The sequence below is a fragment of the Camelus bactrianus genome, chromosome 13, assembly GCF_048773025.1.
Source record: "Camelus bactrianus isolate YW-2024 breed Bactrian camel chromosome 13, ASM4877302v1, whole genome shotgun sequence".
Classification (NCBI taxonomy): domain Eukaryota; kingdom Metazoa; phylum Chordata; class Mammalia; order Artiodactyla; family Camelidae; genus Camelus; species Camelus bactrianus.
Window position 1 is genome coordinate 13,029,391 of NC_133551.1, and position 10,471 is coordinate 13,039,861.

Below are 10,471 nucleotides of genomic sequence, written 5' to 3' on the forward strand. Positions count from 1 at the left end.
AATCCAATCTATGTGCACATTTTCCCCCCAGAATAAGCAACAGCATTTAAGGTTTTATATTGTGTCTTAAACATTCTATTAAATGTCATCAGCCGATTCAGGAAAATGTATTGCAAAAATATTAGAGAAGTAGAAAATGTGTAAATGTAATAGATGCTTGGGACATGGAGAGGAATGTAAAAGTCCAACATTTATCAGGTAACCATAAACCACTAAGAAACATTGATAGAAAGCAACATTCTTATGATATGTAGTATCTTAAGCATGAACTCTTATTTCTGGTATTTATTGCAGTGCTGTTGTATTAAAAAACACTAATCCAGAATTACTGCAACCTTTCCTAACTGTGGATTCCTAGAGTATGAGAATTTTGGCTGAGGAGCGAGGTCTAACTTTCTTAACAATGAAAGGATATATGCTCCTTAAACCCACTGAAATCAGAAGGTTGTTTCCTTGACAGGTTTTTAATGGCAAGTTAAGACTGTCGGGGAAACCATAGAACTCAAAGGCATTAACTGACAAATTAAGCAAAGAGTAATGAAAACTCCGATGTGTTTGAATCATCATTCATTGAACTGTAACTGCCTTAGCAGCAGAAAATTAAATTGTAACAAGGAAGGGTCTTGACACTTCCCGCAATCTCTAAAAAAAAATTTTGTGGATGCCACGGAGGACAAACTGCAGTCACATGAAATACTGGATGTGAGTCTTTTAATTAATTACTTTTATTTATTTATTTTTTTGGAATCAACCATTCAATAAGATATGCAAGGTTACTGTAACAGTCTGCTCTTTTGGATTCTTTAATATGGAAAAATTTTGGTCTGTCACAGATAATGCAGTTTGTAAAAAGATCAAGTTCAAGGCATGGGGCCTGTTGGTTTATGGAAACAAGTAGAAATGACTTCCCAATTATATACTCTCCTTCTCCCATATCCTGGGGGAGGCAGAAAAATCAGGAATAGGAGGAGGTAATTGGTCAGATTTTGCCTTTATGGGTGTTATTTGGGGTTCCAATCGAAAGCATGTTAGTTTATTTTTGACTGGGCAAAGGAAGTAATGTCCACGTATGAGGTTTTCCTTCTAAGTAAAACAATATCTTTATTGTCATTATTTTTGTTGCATTTAGGTGATATGAATATGGAAAAGGGTACAGGATACGCAAAGAAAATCTTTTTTTTTTTTTTTTGTGGATATCCTATAAGAATAAAAACAGAATACACAAAATCCTTATAAAGCAAAATTTTCAATTAATTGAAAGTTACAGTTACAGTTATGGAACCCGCAAGAACCGCCTGACCAACCTTTCCGTGGGCTTGAGAGATTGTGAATCTCCCAGCAGAGATAATGCTTCAGCTCTGGGTGGGAAGCTGTGATGAACGTTTGAGTGAGAAAATATGTGTCTGAGCTAGAGCATCTGCTTTCATTACTTAGTTTTCAAGAGGACATTGCGAGTCAAGGAAATGAGTGGGTTTTATCCTGGAAAGCATCCAGGGGAAGCTAGATCTTCTTCAGAAGACAAAGGAAGAGCAGATTTCAGCAGCTCCGAGGAGGGAGCTGTGGGTGAGCCGCAGTGGGTAGACGGCTGGCTGTGCTGGTCAGGGACGAGCTCTGCTCATCTGGGGCTCTGCCTCCTCCATCAGCGGCGTGCAGATTTGTTCAAGGTGCAGGGTTTACCCATTCAAAACCCTCCCATTAAAATCATCCAGATGCCCTAAGAGAAGGTCTTTGGCTCAGAGAGCTGCGCTTAGCGCAGATTGCCTGGGGAGGTCTCTGCAGGACGTTCACAAAAGCCTGGAAGGAAGAGCGGCTGTGGAGAACAAAAAGGGGCTGGCCTCGGGTGTGCAACTGCAGGTTCATGTTCAGGGAAGAGTCTCCAAGAGGTGACTAAATCTCAGTGCCAAGTGCTGAGCGAGTCATAAACCATTCATGTCCAGAGAGTGAGGAAGGGATTTGTTCATCATTCAAACAGTCTGTATATTTCTATAGCATGAGAAATGAAATGGAGGACTCGGGGACACAGTGATGACTGGGGTGTGTGTTAGTCTGCACATGAAACTCTGTCACAGCAGCAGGGATAATCAGGCTAGTTTCTATCCCCTCTTCATCAGGGGCTACAGCTAAGGGTGGAGGGGTGGGTGGAGTGGAGAAGAACCAGAGAAAAGACTTTTTTTTTTGACTTTGAATGCCTGGGACAGGATCTGGGGACCTCACACCTTCAGGAGCTTCTGGTATTGGCTACAGATAGGGTCCTCTCTGGACAAGACCTCCTTCCCTAGGTGTCTTTGTCTCTTTATCCAGCAGCGTCTGCACAGCCAGGTTTAGCCCTCCCAGCTTTCTGCCTTCGATTCCCTTCAAACTCCAACGCTTGAGATCTGTCACCACGGCCACCATAAGGCTAAAGTGGGTGCAGTGGAACTCAAGGTTCTTTCATCCCATTTTACTGGATCTTTCTTCCTGATGAGCCTCCCCCCATCACCTCCTTCAGGGAGCCTGATTGCAGCTGTCCTTCCCTGACTTCCCTCCCCGCTCAACCATCTTCTTCTTGGCCTCATCTAAATGTACAGGTTCTGTGCCCTGTGCTGTCGGTCCTTTGCTATGTTTATTTACTCTTATCTTGTAAATAAAATTAAGTAAGATGCTATTAACTGATAAAGATTTTTGGACAACATTTGCTGTTGATAGAAGTTTTCATTTATTTGGGCCAAGAGACCCTGTGTTAAGACCAATAGGACAGGAGCATCCTTTGTTTTCTTTCCGTCGTAAGTTTGACTACTTTGCTTATAAGGATCTCTGGCCTTCTATTTAAAGTCCATGAGATTATGTGAGGACCCCAAACCTGTGCCTTCCTTAAAAAAAAAAGAAAAGGTGAAATAAATATCAATCTTTTAGCACATTCTCCCAAATAATGCTTGTTCAGAATCTGTGGGCTTACACAAGCCTAGTATGTTTAATAGAAATTAAATAGTAAGTCTAAGTAAAATTGCCCTATAAAGTATCCAGCTTTACAGAAAAGCATGAACTCTCCTTGACTTCATGTTTCTGGCATTTATTTTAAGTTTTTAATGGATTCTGCTTTCAAAGACCCTGACTGTATTTGTTATAATATGCTCTCTGCAGACTTGACTTGAGAGAAACTCCATGCAAAAAGCTTTGCTTCATGGGGGAGGGAGTACATAATCTAATAATTTACAAAGTACTGTAAATGCTACTTAAATTTTGAAGATTTGCAGTGTGCATTGGTGTGGTAAAGGCTCTGAGAAGTCCTGTGGTAAAAAAGCCTCTTTGAACTTGTTTAACTCAGCATTTCCTAAATGTGTAATTCTTTCGTGCACAGCATTCTGGGGAACTTGTTTGCCAATTAACACAGTTGTGAAGGATGGGGCGGGGCACGATGCTGTAGACATCTGCCTATGCTCTAATTACTTTAGCAGAAAAAAAGGGAGAAAATGTTGTGTTGCAAGCTAATGCAGGCAGCAACATAAACACACCCATTTTAAATTCATTCATCTGTGCACTAAGGATATACTAAACACCAGCCATGCAAAACAAGATGGAATCATGAACTGGGGAGCCCCTCTCAGAAAACTTAATCCTTTCTGGAGGTATTTGTAGGATGCTGGGAAACACTTGGATGTTAAAGGCTTCCCAGACTGCACGTACATGACTAAATCAGCCATCAGTGGCGAGAAGATCTCTTCTGGTCGCCGAGTCTTGACGTTCTGGGATTTGCAGGGAGTACTCCGTGCTGGTGATCACCGCCTCTTCTAAACCACATTCTAAGCAGACATCCAGACTTAGGGAACAGACACCTAAACACAACGTATCACTTCAAAGATCTTTCATCCCGTTAAAACCTTGTGCTCAAAGGAAGATATTCTTTCCCTGATGTTGAAGAGAGCACAGGGCTTGGACTCAGAGGACTTCAGTTTGAATCTGCCTCTGCTATCATAGTCTTGTGGTTGGATACATCCTTGACACTGAGGATCCAGTTCTGAACATATTATGAGGGGATCCTATAAGGATCTAATGAAAACAATTATGTTCTTTATAAAGTGTAAAATTCTACACAAATGCTAGGTGTGGTTTCTATTCTTGATTTTTATAATTCTTGGACTAATCAAAATAATAAATATGTGAATCATTGTCTAAAATGCTTCCATTTATTTTCTCCCTTAATCTTTACAACAAACCTAAGTGTTAAATAATATAATTATTCCATTTTATAGATGAGAAAACTGAGGCTGAAGAACTTAAATCATAGCTTTAAGCAAAACACCCACAAATTTTCAGTGTGCTAGATCTTTGCCACACTCCACAACTTTGGAATTCATTCTTTTATTCAACTAATATTAGTAAGCATGAGTTTACTATGTGCTGAGCATTGCTTCAAGTTCTGGGCATACAGAGGTGAACAAAATGGACTAAAGTTTCTGTCCTTGTGGGGTTTAAATTGTAGTGAGAGACAAAGACAGTAAACATGATAAATATGTAAACTGTGCAGAATGTGAGAAGGTGAGGAGAGCTATGGAGGGCAAACAGAACAGGACAAAGGGTACTGGAAGTGGGCGGAGGGGGTTGGACAAGGCTGCCTGTTGGGATGGTGACTGTTGAGCAAAGGTATGAAGAAGGGGAGGGGACGCGTCACGTGGCATCAGAGGGAAGAGCGCTCTGGTCAGAGGGGGCAAGCCGTGCGGAGGTCTTGAGGTGCGATCGTGTTGGGTTTGGGTGTGTTTGGGAAGCAGTGTGTCCAGTGGGACTGGGGTGACGTGAGCGGCGGGCAGGGGTGGGGATGAATCAGACCAGAGAGCCCGACTGTATAGACTGCAGACCGCTGCCAGGGCTCTGGCTTGCCCTGTTCTTAGGGAGACGTGGGGGGGTTTGGGGTAGAGGAGTCACGTGATCTGGTGTATAGTTTAAAAGGATCACTTTGTTGAGAATAGACTGTAGGGGTTAAAGGTGGAAGCAGGGAAATCAAAAACTGCTCATTCCTGGTACAGAAAGAAGTGAATTAGAACGTGATTCCAAATCTCATTTGGTGCACATTGAACTCGGTTGGTTCATTTTCCATATAGCAAAATGAGTAAGCTGAGGAGGCCTGTTTGAACACCTATTTGTCTTGGCCAAATACTTTCTTCTCGCATCTAGAAGTCATTTATTTGGCCATGTTGGTGCTATAACCAAAATGAGTTTTTCTATAATAGTGACATAAATCCTGGAATTCCAATAGAAGATTGGATTAAATAGGACTTTTTTTTTTTTTTTTTTTTTTTTTTTTTTTTTTTTTTGGTGGGTGGTGTATTCCAACTGCTTCTTATCAAAACTGGTATAATTTCCAGCGTAGACTGGGTCGTGATTTGAAAACACTTATCTATCCAGATTCTGTCTAAAAGCAAAATATCGATTAACAGTGAAGTATCTGTAGAAGTCACGTTCTACCATGCATGTTAGGGTCAGAGCCATGACCTTTCAAAACCAAAACATGGAAAATGGACACGATGGAAAGCTGAATTCATTTAACAACACTGCTATCCAGTCCCTAGCCTTCAGATCCACACAACTGAACCTAGAGAAGGAGTTTGATGCTGATAGGACTGGAAACCCCATAAACAGCCATAAGCTCATGTATGGATATTCAGGTAACTTTATGGACCATGCTTGGGTTAATGATAGGGCAGAAATGCCGTTAAAGCAGAACACTGCTAATCCACTGGTGCCATGCATTAGTGATACTTGAAAAGTTACATGGTAATGGGGGACTTTTGAAATTTTAGCTCATCCCTCTATTAAGATTTTTAGGTGTTTTATATGAACATATGATTCTCCCAAGCACCCTCAGCGTATGACCTGGGTGCCTTTAACCTGCCAGAAGACATGCTCAAGAAGGCTGTCTGTCAATGGAATGTGACTATCTTGTTTTCTTTCAAAATGCAATGCAGTTTACAAGTCTACTATGTGACCAGGAAGCATCCTCGGTTGAAATACAGATTTGCACCATTTATTGGAGATGTGAATTGTATTTTCTTTATTTACTCGAGGGTTCGTGATTGGGAGTAGAAGTGTGGCAAAGAGAGGAGACTGTTCAAGAAAGTACTGGATTAATCTGAGATTCTTCCTCATCACATCTGATTTATTTTTTGCCAAGAATTGACTGAAGCCCTCATGAAAAATACGTTCTGATGGCAATCACAGTCAGTTACCTATTAGATGTATCCGTGATGCTCACCTCAACAGCTCATGCACTAAAAACTGGAACCATACTGAGGAGACTAACAAGGCACCTGTGCAAAGAAAATATGCAAATTCAGGAAGCATTCCCTATTTTTAAGCCAAACTTATTGTGATAATCATTTTGTAATAGATACATATATCAAATCATTAAACTTGTACAGTGTTATGTATCCATTACATTTCAATAAAACTGAAAACATTAGAAATATTTGTGTCCAGAGGCTGAAGGGAGAGCCAGAGTCAGGTAAGGAAGGCACTCTCATCTTTGGAGACTATGGTTAGGACTTTAGCAAGAAATTGAAAATGTAGAATGCTCTATTAAGCACATACGTGGTTACTGAAATCCGGCATTATTTTAAAGTGAAGTGGTTAAGAGGGTGTAAATGTTAGTATTCCGTTGCCATCCCTGCCACCACAAATCTACAGCCTACTATTTTCCTACCATACGTTTCCTAATGATGCCTCTGTTGATAGAAAGCCCCAGTCATTTTTTATTAATGGATGCTGTGACTTCTCCCCACTCTCTTTCCATTGGCACGGCATTTACTGATTAAAGATGCTGGGTGAGTCAGAATATTCCTTGCATAATGATTGGCTAGTTGGAATGGGTACCGGCTCTTCCTTTGTGATAAAGATAAAGAACAGTGTATATAAATAAGGGTAAGAGATTTTCTTGATGTTCAAGGTCTTTGGTCTCTGAGTTACAGACTATAAATTTCCTGGGCCACATTCTAGATGCAGAACTTCCACTGAAGTCAACAGAAGTTTTGTGACAAAATTAATGGCAGGAAAATGCACTATTGTTATTTATTATTTTTTGACTGCTCTGAAGATAATTTGATGCATAAAGTATTGAAGAAGTTTTGAGTTTTTCCTGTGACTCATTTTCATGCAAATGTTTGTCACATTTCTGGATATTGTTTTCCTCTACCGTATATATTTCCATCTTCCATGGGCAAATTGACATCTTCATCCGTATTGCACATTCAGTGGCTGTAAATTCAGCCTGTATTCTCATTAAACGTTATGAATATGTGATTTTCATTTATGATTTTAGCGGGTGTTCATGAAATTTCCACGGCAGCATCTGGCCGGGAAACGGTGTCTGTGAATCAGAATTACTACACCTAATTTTATTTTTCTTCCGTGTACTCATCTCTCTAAGTCTTTCCCAGCAAACAGGAGGCAATTTGGATTCTTTTCTACCCTAATTCTCAGATACCTCCCTCATGTTACAGCCTTTAGGCTTGGTTTTGCTTTTCCTTTTATGCGTGGTTCAGGGAACAACGGAAGCAAATCTTGAGTCCCCTCCCCTTCTCTCTGCCAACACTTACATCTAAGCCACCACCATGGTTTAATCTGAACAGCATAGGAGCCTCCTAAGAGGTTTTTCACCATGTTCAATTTCAGTTCTTATTAACCTCTCCATGCTGTTGTCAGAATGATCTTTTAAGATGCAGAGATGGTTCTGTCTCTCCCTGCTTAAAACTCTTCTTATTGCCCTTAGCATGAAGACCAAATTCTTGAACACATCTCTTGGGGCTCTACATCCTCTTGTCCCTACTTGCCTCTCCAGACAACTGCTCCACCGTCTCCCTCACTCTACGCTCTGACCACAAGGACCTGTTTCAGATCCCGCATCATCGCTTTCTTTCATCTCCAGGTCTTTGAAATCTATCGCTTGGCTCCCTGCTCTGCTCCACTTCACATGCCCCTGAGTATATCCTACTCGTCATTCAAGTCTCAGATTGAACTCCCCTCTTCTGAGTTGCTGTTCCTACTGCCATCGATAGACTTTGCATTCCCACAGGACCCTGCACTTGACCTTCAAAAGAGCCGTCACACCTGTGACTTTCTGTTTAACTTTTGTTTGCTAGCATGTCTCTTCCTCACTAGATTGCTATCTTTGTGAGGCTGGTGACCATATCTATGGGTTTTTTTTTTTTTTTTGTAACTTAATTTTGTAAGGATGAAAAATGAAACAGCTCAATAAATTTCCAAACTTTAGGAGTTATTTAAATTCCATGTAGCCTTTTAAATAATGTTTAGAATATTGGATGACACGAGGAAACACGGATGATTTTTTTTCAGTGAAAAATGGAGTATATGAAACAGTATATACAATATAATTTTAATTTGAAATACACAAACACACAGAGAATATATGTATAAGTTCAGAGCTATATAGCAAAAATGCCAACAATGGTCTTCCCCAGGCAGCTGGATTTCTAGTGGATGGAGGACACTGTGAGCGACTGACTCCTCAGCATCCATCCATTACCTCCCCTACCTCCACACCATGTGCAGCAGCCAAGCAATTTGATAAGGCTGACCTTCACCTTTAGTTCTGCAGGTGGTCCACCACCGAGTGGGGCCAATCAGCACGATCCTGTTCCTCTAGTTACGGTTATTAGGTCAGAGGTAGACACATAATCCAGGCCCTAGCCATTTGGTGCAAGTATTATCTTGACGCTAATGTCTGATTCGGTGACAGGCGTATAATTTTATTTGATCCAACTAGAAAGAGTTGGAAGATTTCTTAGTTGGGTGGGAGATACCCATTCTCTCTCCCTTACGGTGACTGAGAAAACATAAAGTCCCAGGAGATACTAGAAGAAGTTTTGTGACTCTAGGAGGAAGTTGGCCTTAGTGTGAACTGACACACAGAAGATGGAGCAGATATGTCATGAGACCTTGTATCTGGTGGCATTGTCACACTTCTGAATCAAAACAGGACTGAAGTCTGTCCTAATTTCAGAATGAGCTAGTATATTGCCTAATCATTTAAGCTAGATGGCACTGAGGTTTTCATTACATGAAAAAATTTTTAAAAAGTCAAAATTAAAGTGGTTTTTATTTTATTCTTTATGCTTTCCAGTATTTTAAAGATTTTCTGCACTGAACGCATATTGCTTTTATAATTTAAAAAGGTTATTTATTTAAAAAATTGTTATTAGCTAAAAATTGGCAAAGACCTATTAAATCAGTGTGTATTTTTCTCTCCTTACTCACTCTCCCCTTCTCTTGAACCTCCTAAGGTTCTCTTCCTCCAATTTCCGCAAGAGCCAGAGAAGCCAACAAACTGTCAAAATTTTGTCACTTCATTAATTAGGAGACTTGAATTGGGTAAGGCACAACCTACATTCTGTGAAATTGATTGGCAAGTGACTGGCAGAGCTACCCTCTTGCTAAAGGGGCCATGGCAGAAACGGGATTGATCACCGTTTATCACCATGTGGCTCATTCCAAACACATAGAAACCTGGGAAGATTCAGAGACATGGGTTGCCGCGTGCTGACCTGAAGCTCCAAAGCCAGGATCTGAAACGCCCTTGTCTAATTCAGCATTGTGCTCAAAGGGAGAAACCCCACGAGCAATGTGGATTGCAACGTTAGAAGTCAATTTAACCAAGCACATATTGACATCTAATGACTTAGAGTCGTATCAGATTGGTGAGGCCTGATGCATCGGAGAGCGTGTTTTTGACGGAGGTGAGTCTGCAGCCTATGGTGAGGGTAGAGATTCATAGTTCAGAATTCTATTGAGAAGGTGATTCAGAAATGAAACTAGAGAGGAGCCAGGGAGCCAGTGGCCACGCATCTTTAAGATATCAAGTAGACAGCTGTCGTAAATACTGCCTTGGGGAAAAAGAATGCTTGCTGGCAGAATCTAATGATGGCACCCCATCTCCACGTCCCCACACCCCATTGCTCCTGGTTCCAGATTATATGCACTGGGACTGCCGTTAACCAGACGTGAAATCTTAGGCCAGCCACTTCACCTCTCTGTCCTTGAATTTTCTCATCTGTGAAAGGGCTGAGAGTCAGACTCGAGGACCTCAAAGATGCTGTCCGCTTTGAAACTGTACAGCTCTGCAATTGGCCCACCCACCTGCCCGTCTGCCCCAGTCAGCCAATGAGGAGAGCCCCGGAAGCCGTGCGCCCCGGAGCGCAGTGCGGATCCCCCGCTGGGGAGGAAGGCAGCCTCTCAGCTTGGTGCTCTGGGGCGGGGCGGCGGGGTGTGAAGTCGGCGCTGCGCGCCTTGCAGCTGCTCTGCAGAGGGGAGTAAACCTGGATTTTAAAGAAGCAAATGGTCTTTATTTTATTTTATTTTATTTTATTTTTTTAACAAAATTAACTCACAGCTGCAAGCAGTACAATGAAAGCACATTTTAAAATAATCAGATGCTTTCGGGGCCTCCTTCAGCGGCGGGAGTGACTTCAGTCCGAGCTGCTGCCCG

The 10,471-nt window shown here is 41.4% G+C and overlaps 1 non-coding gene across 1 annotated transcript; it reads left to right on the forward strand.

The window, feature by feature from the left end:
• Nucleotides 1-6,218: 6,218 nt before the first annotated feature.
• On the forward strand, nucleotides 6,219-6,326 carry LOC123619277 (U6 spliceosomal RNA). Its single transcript, XR_006727838.1, has one exon. It is a non-coding gene; the product is annotated as a U6 spliceosomal RNA (small nuclear RNA).
• The last annotated feature ends 4,145 nt before the right edge of the window (nucleotides 6,327-10,471 follow it).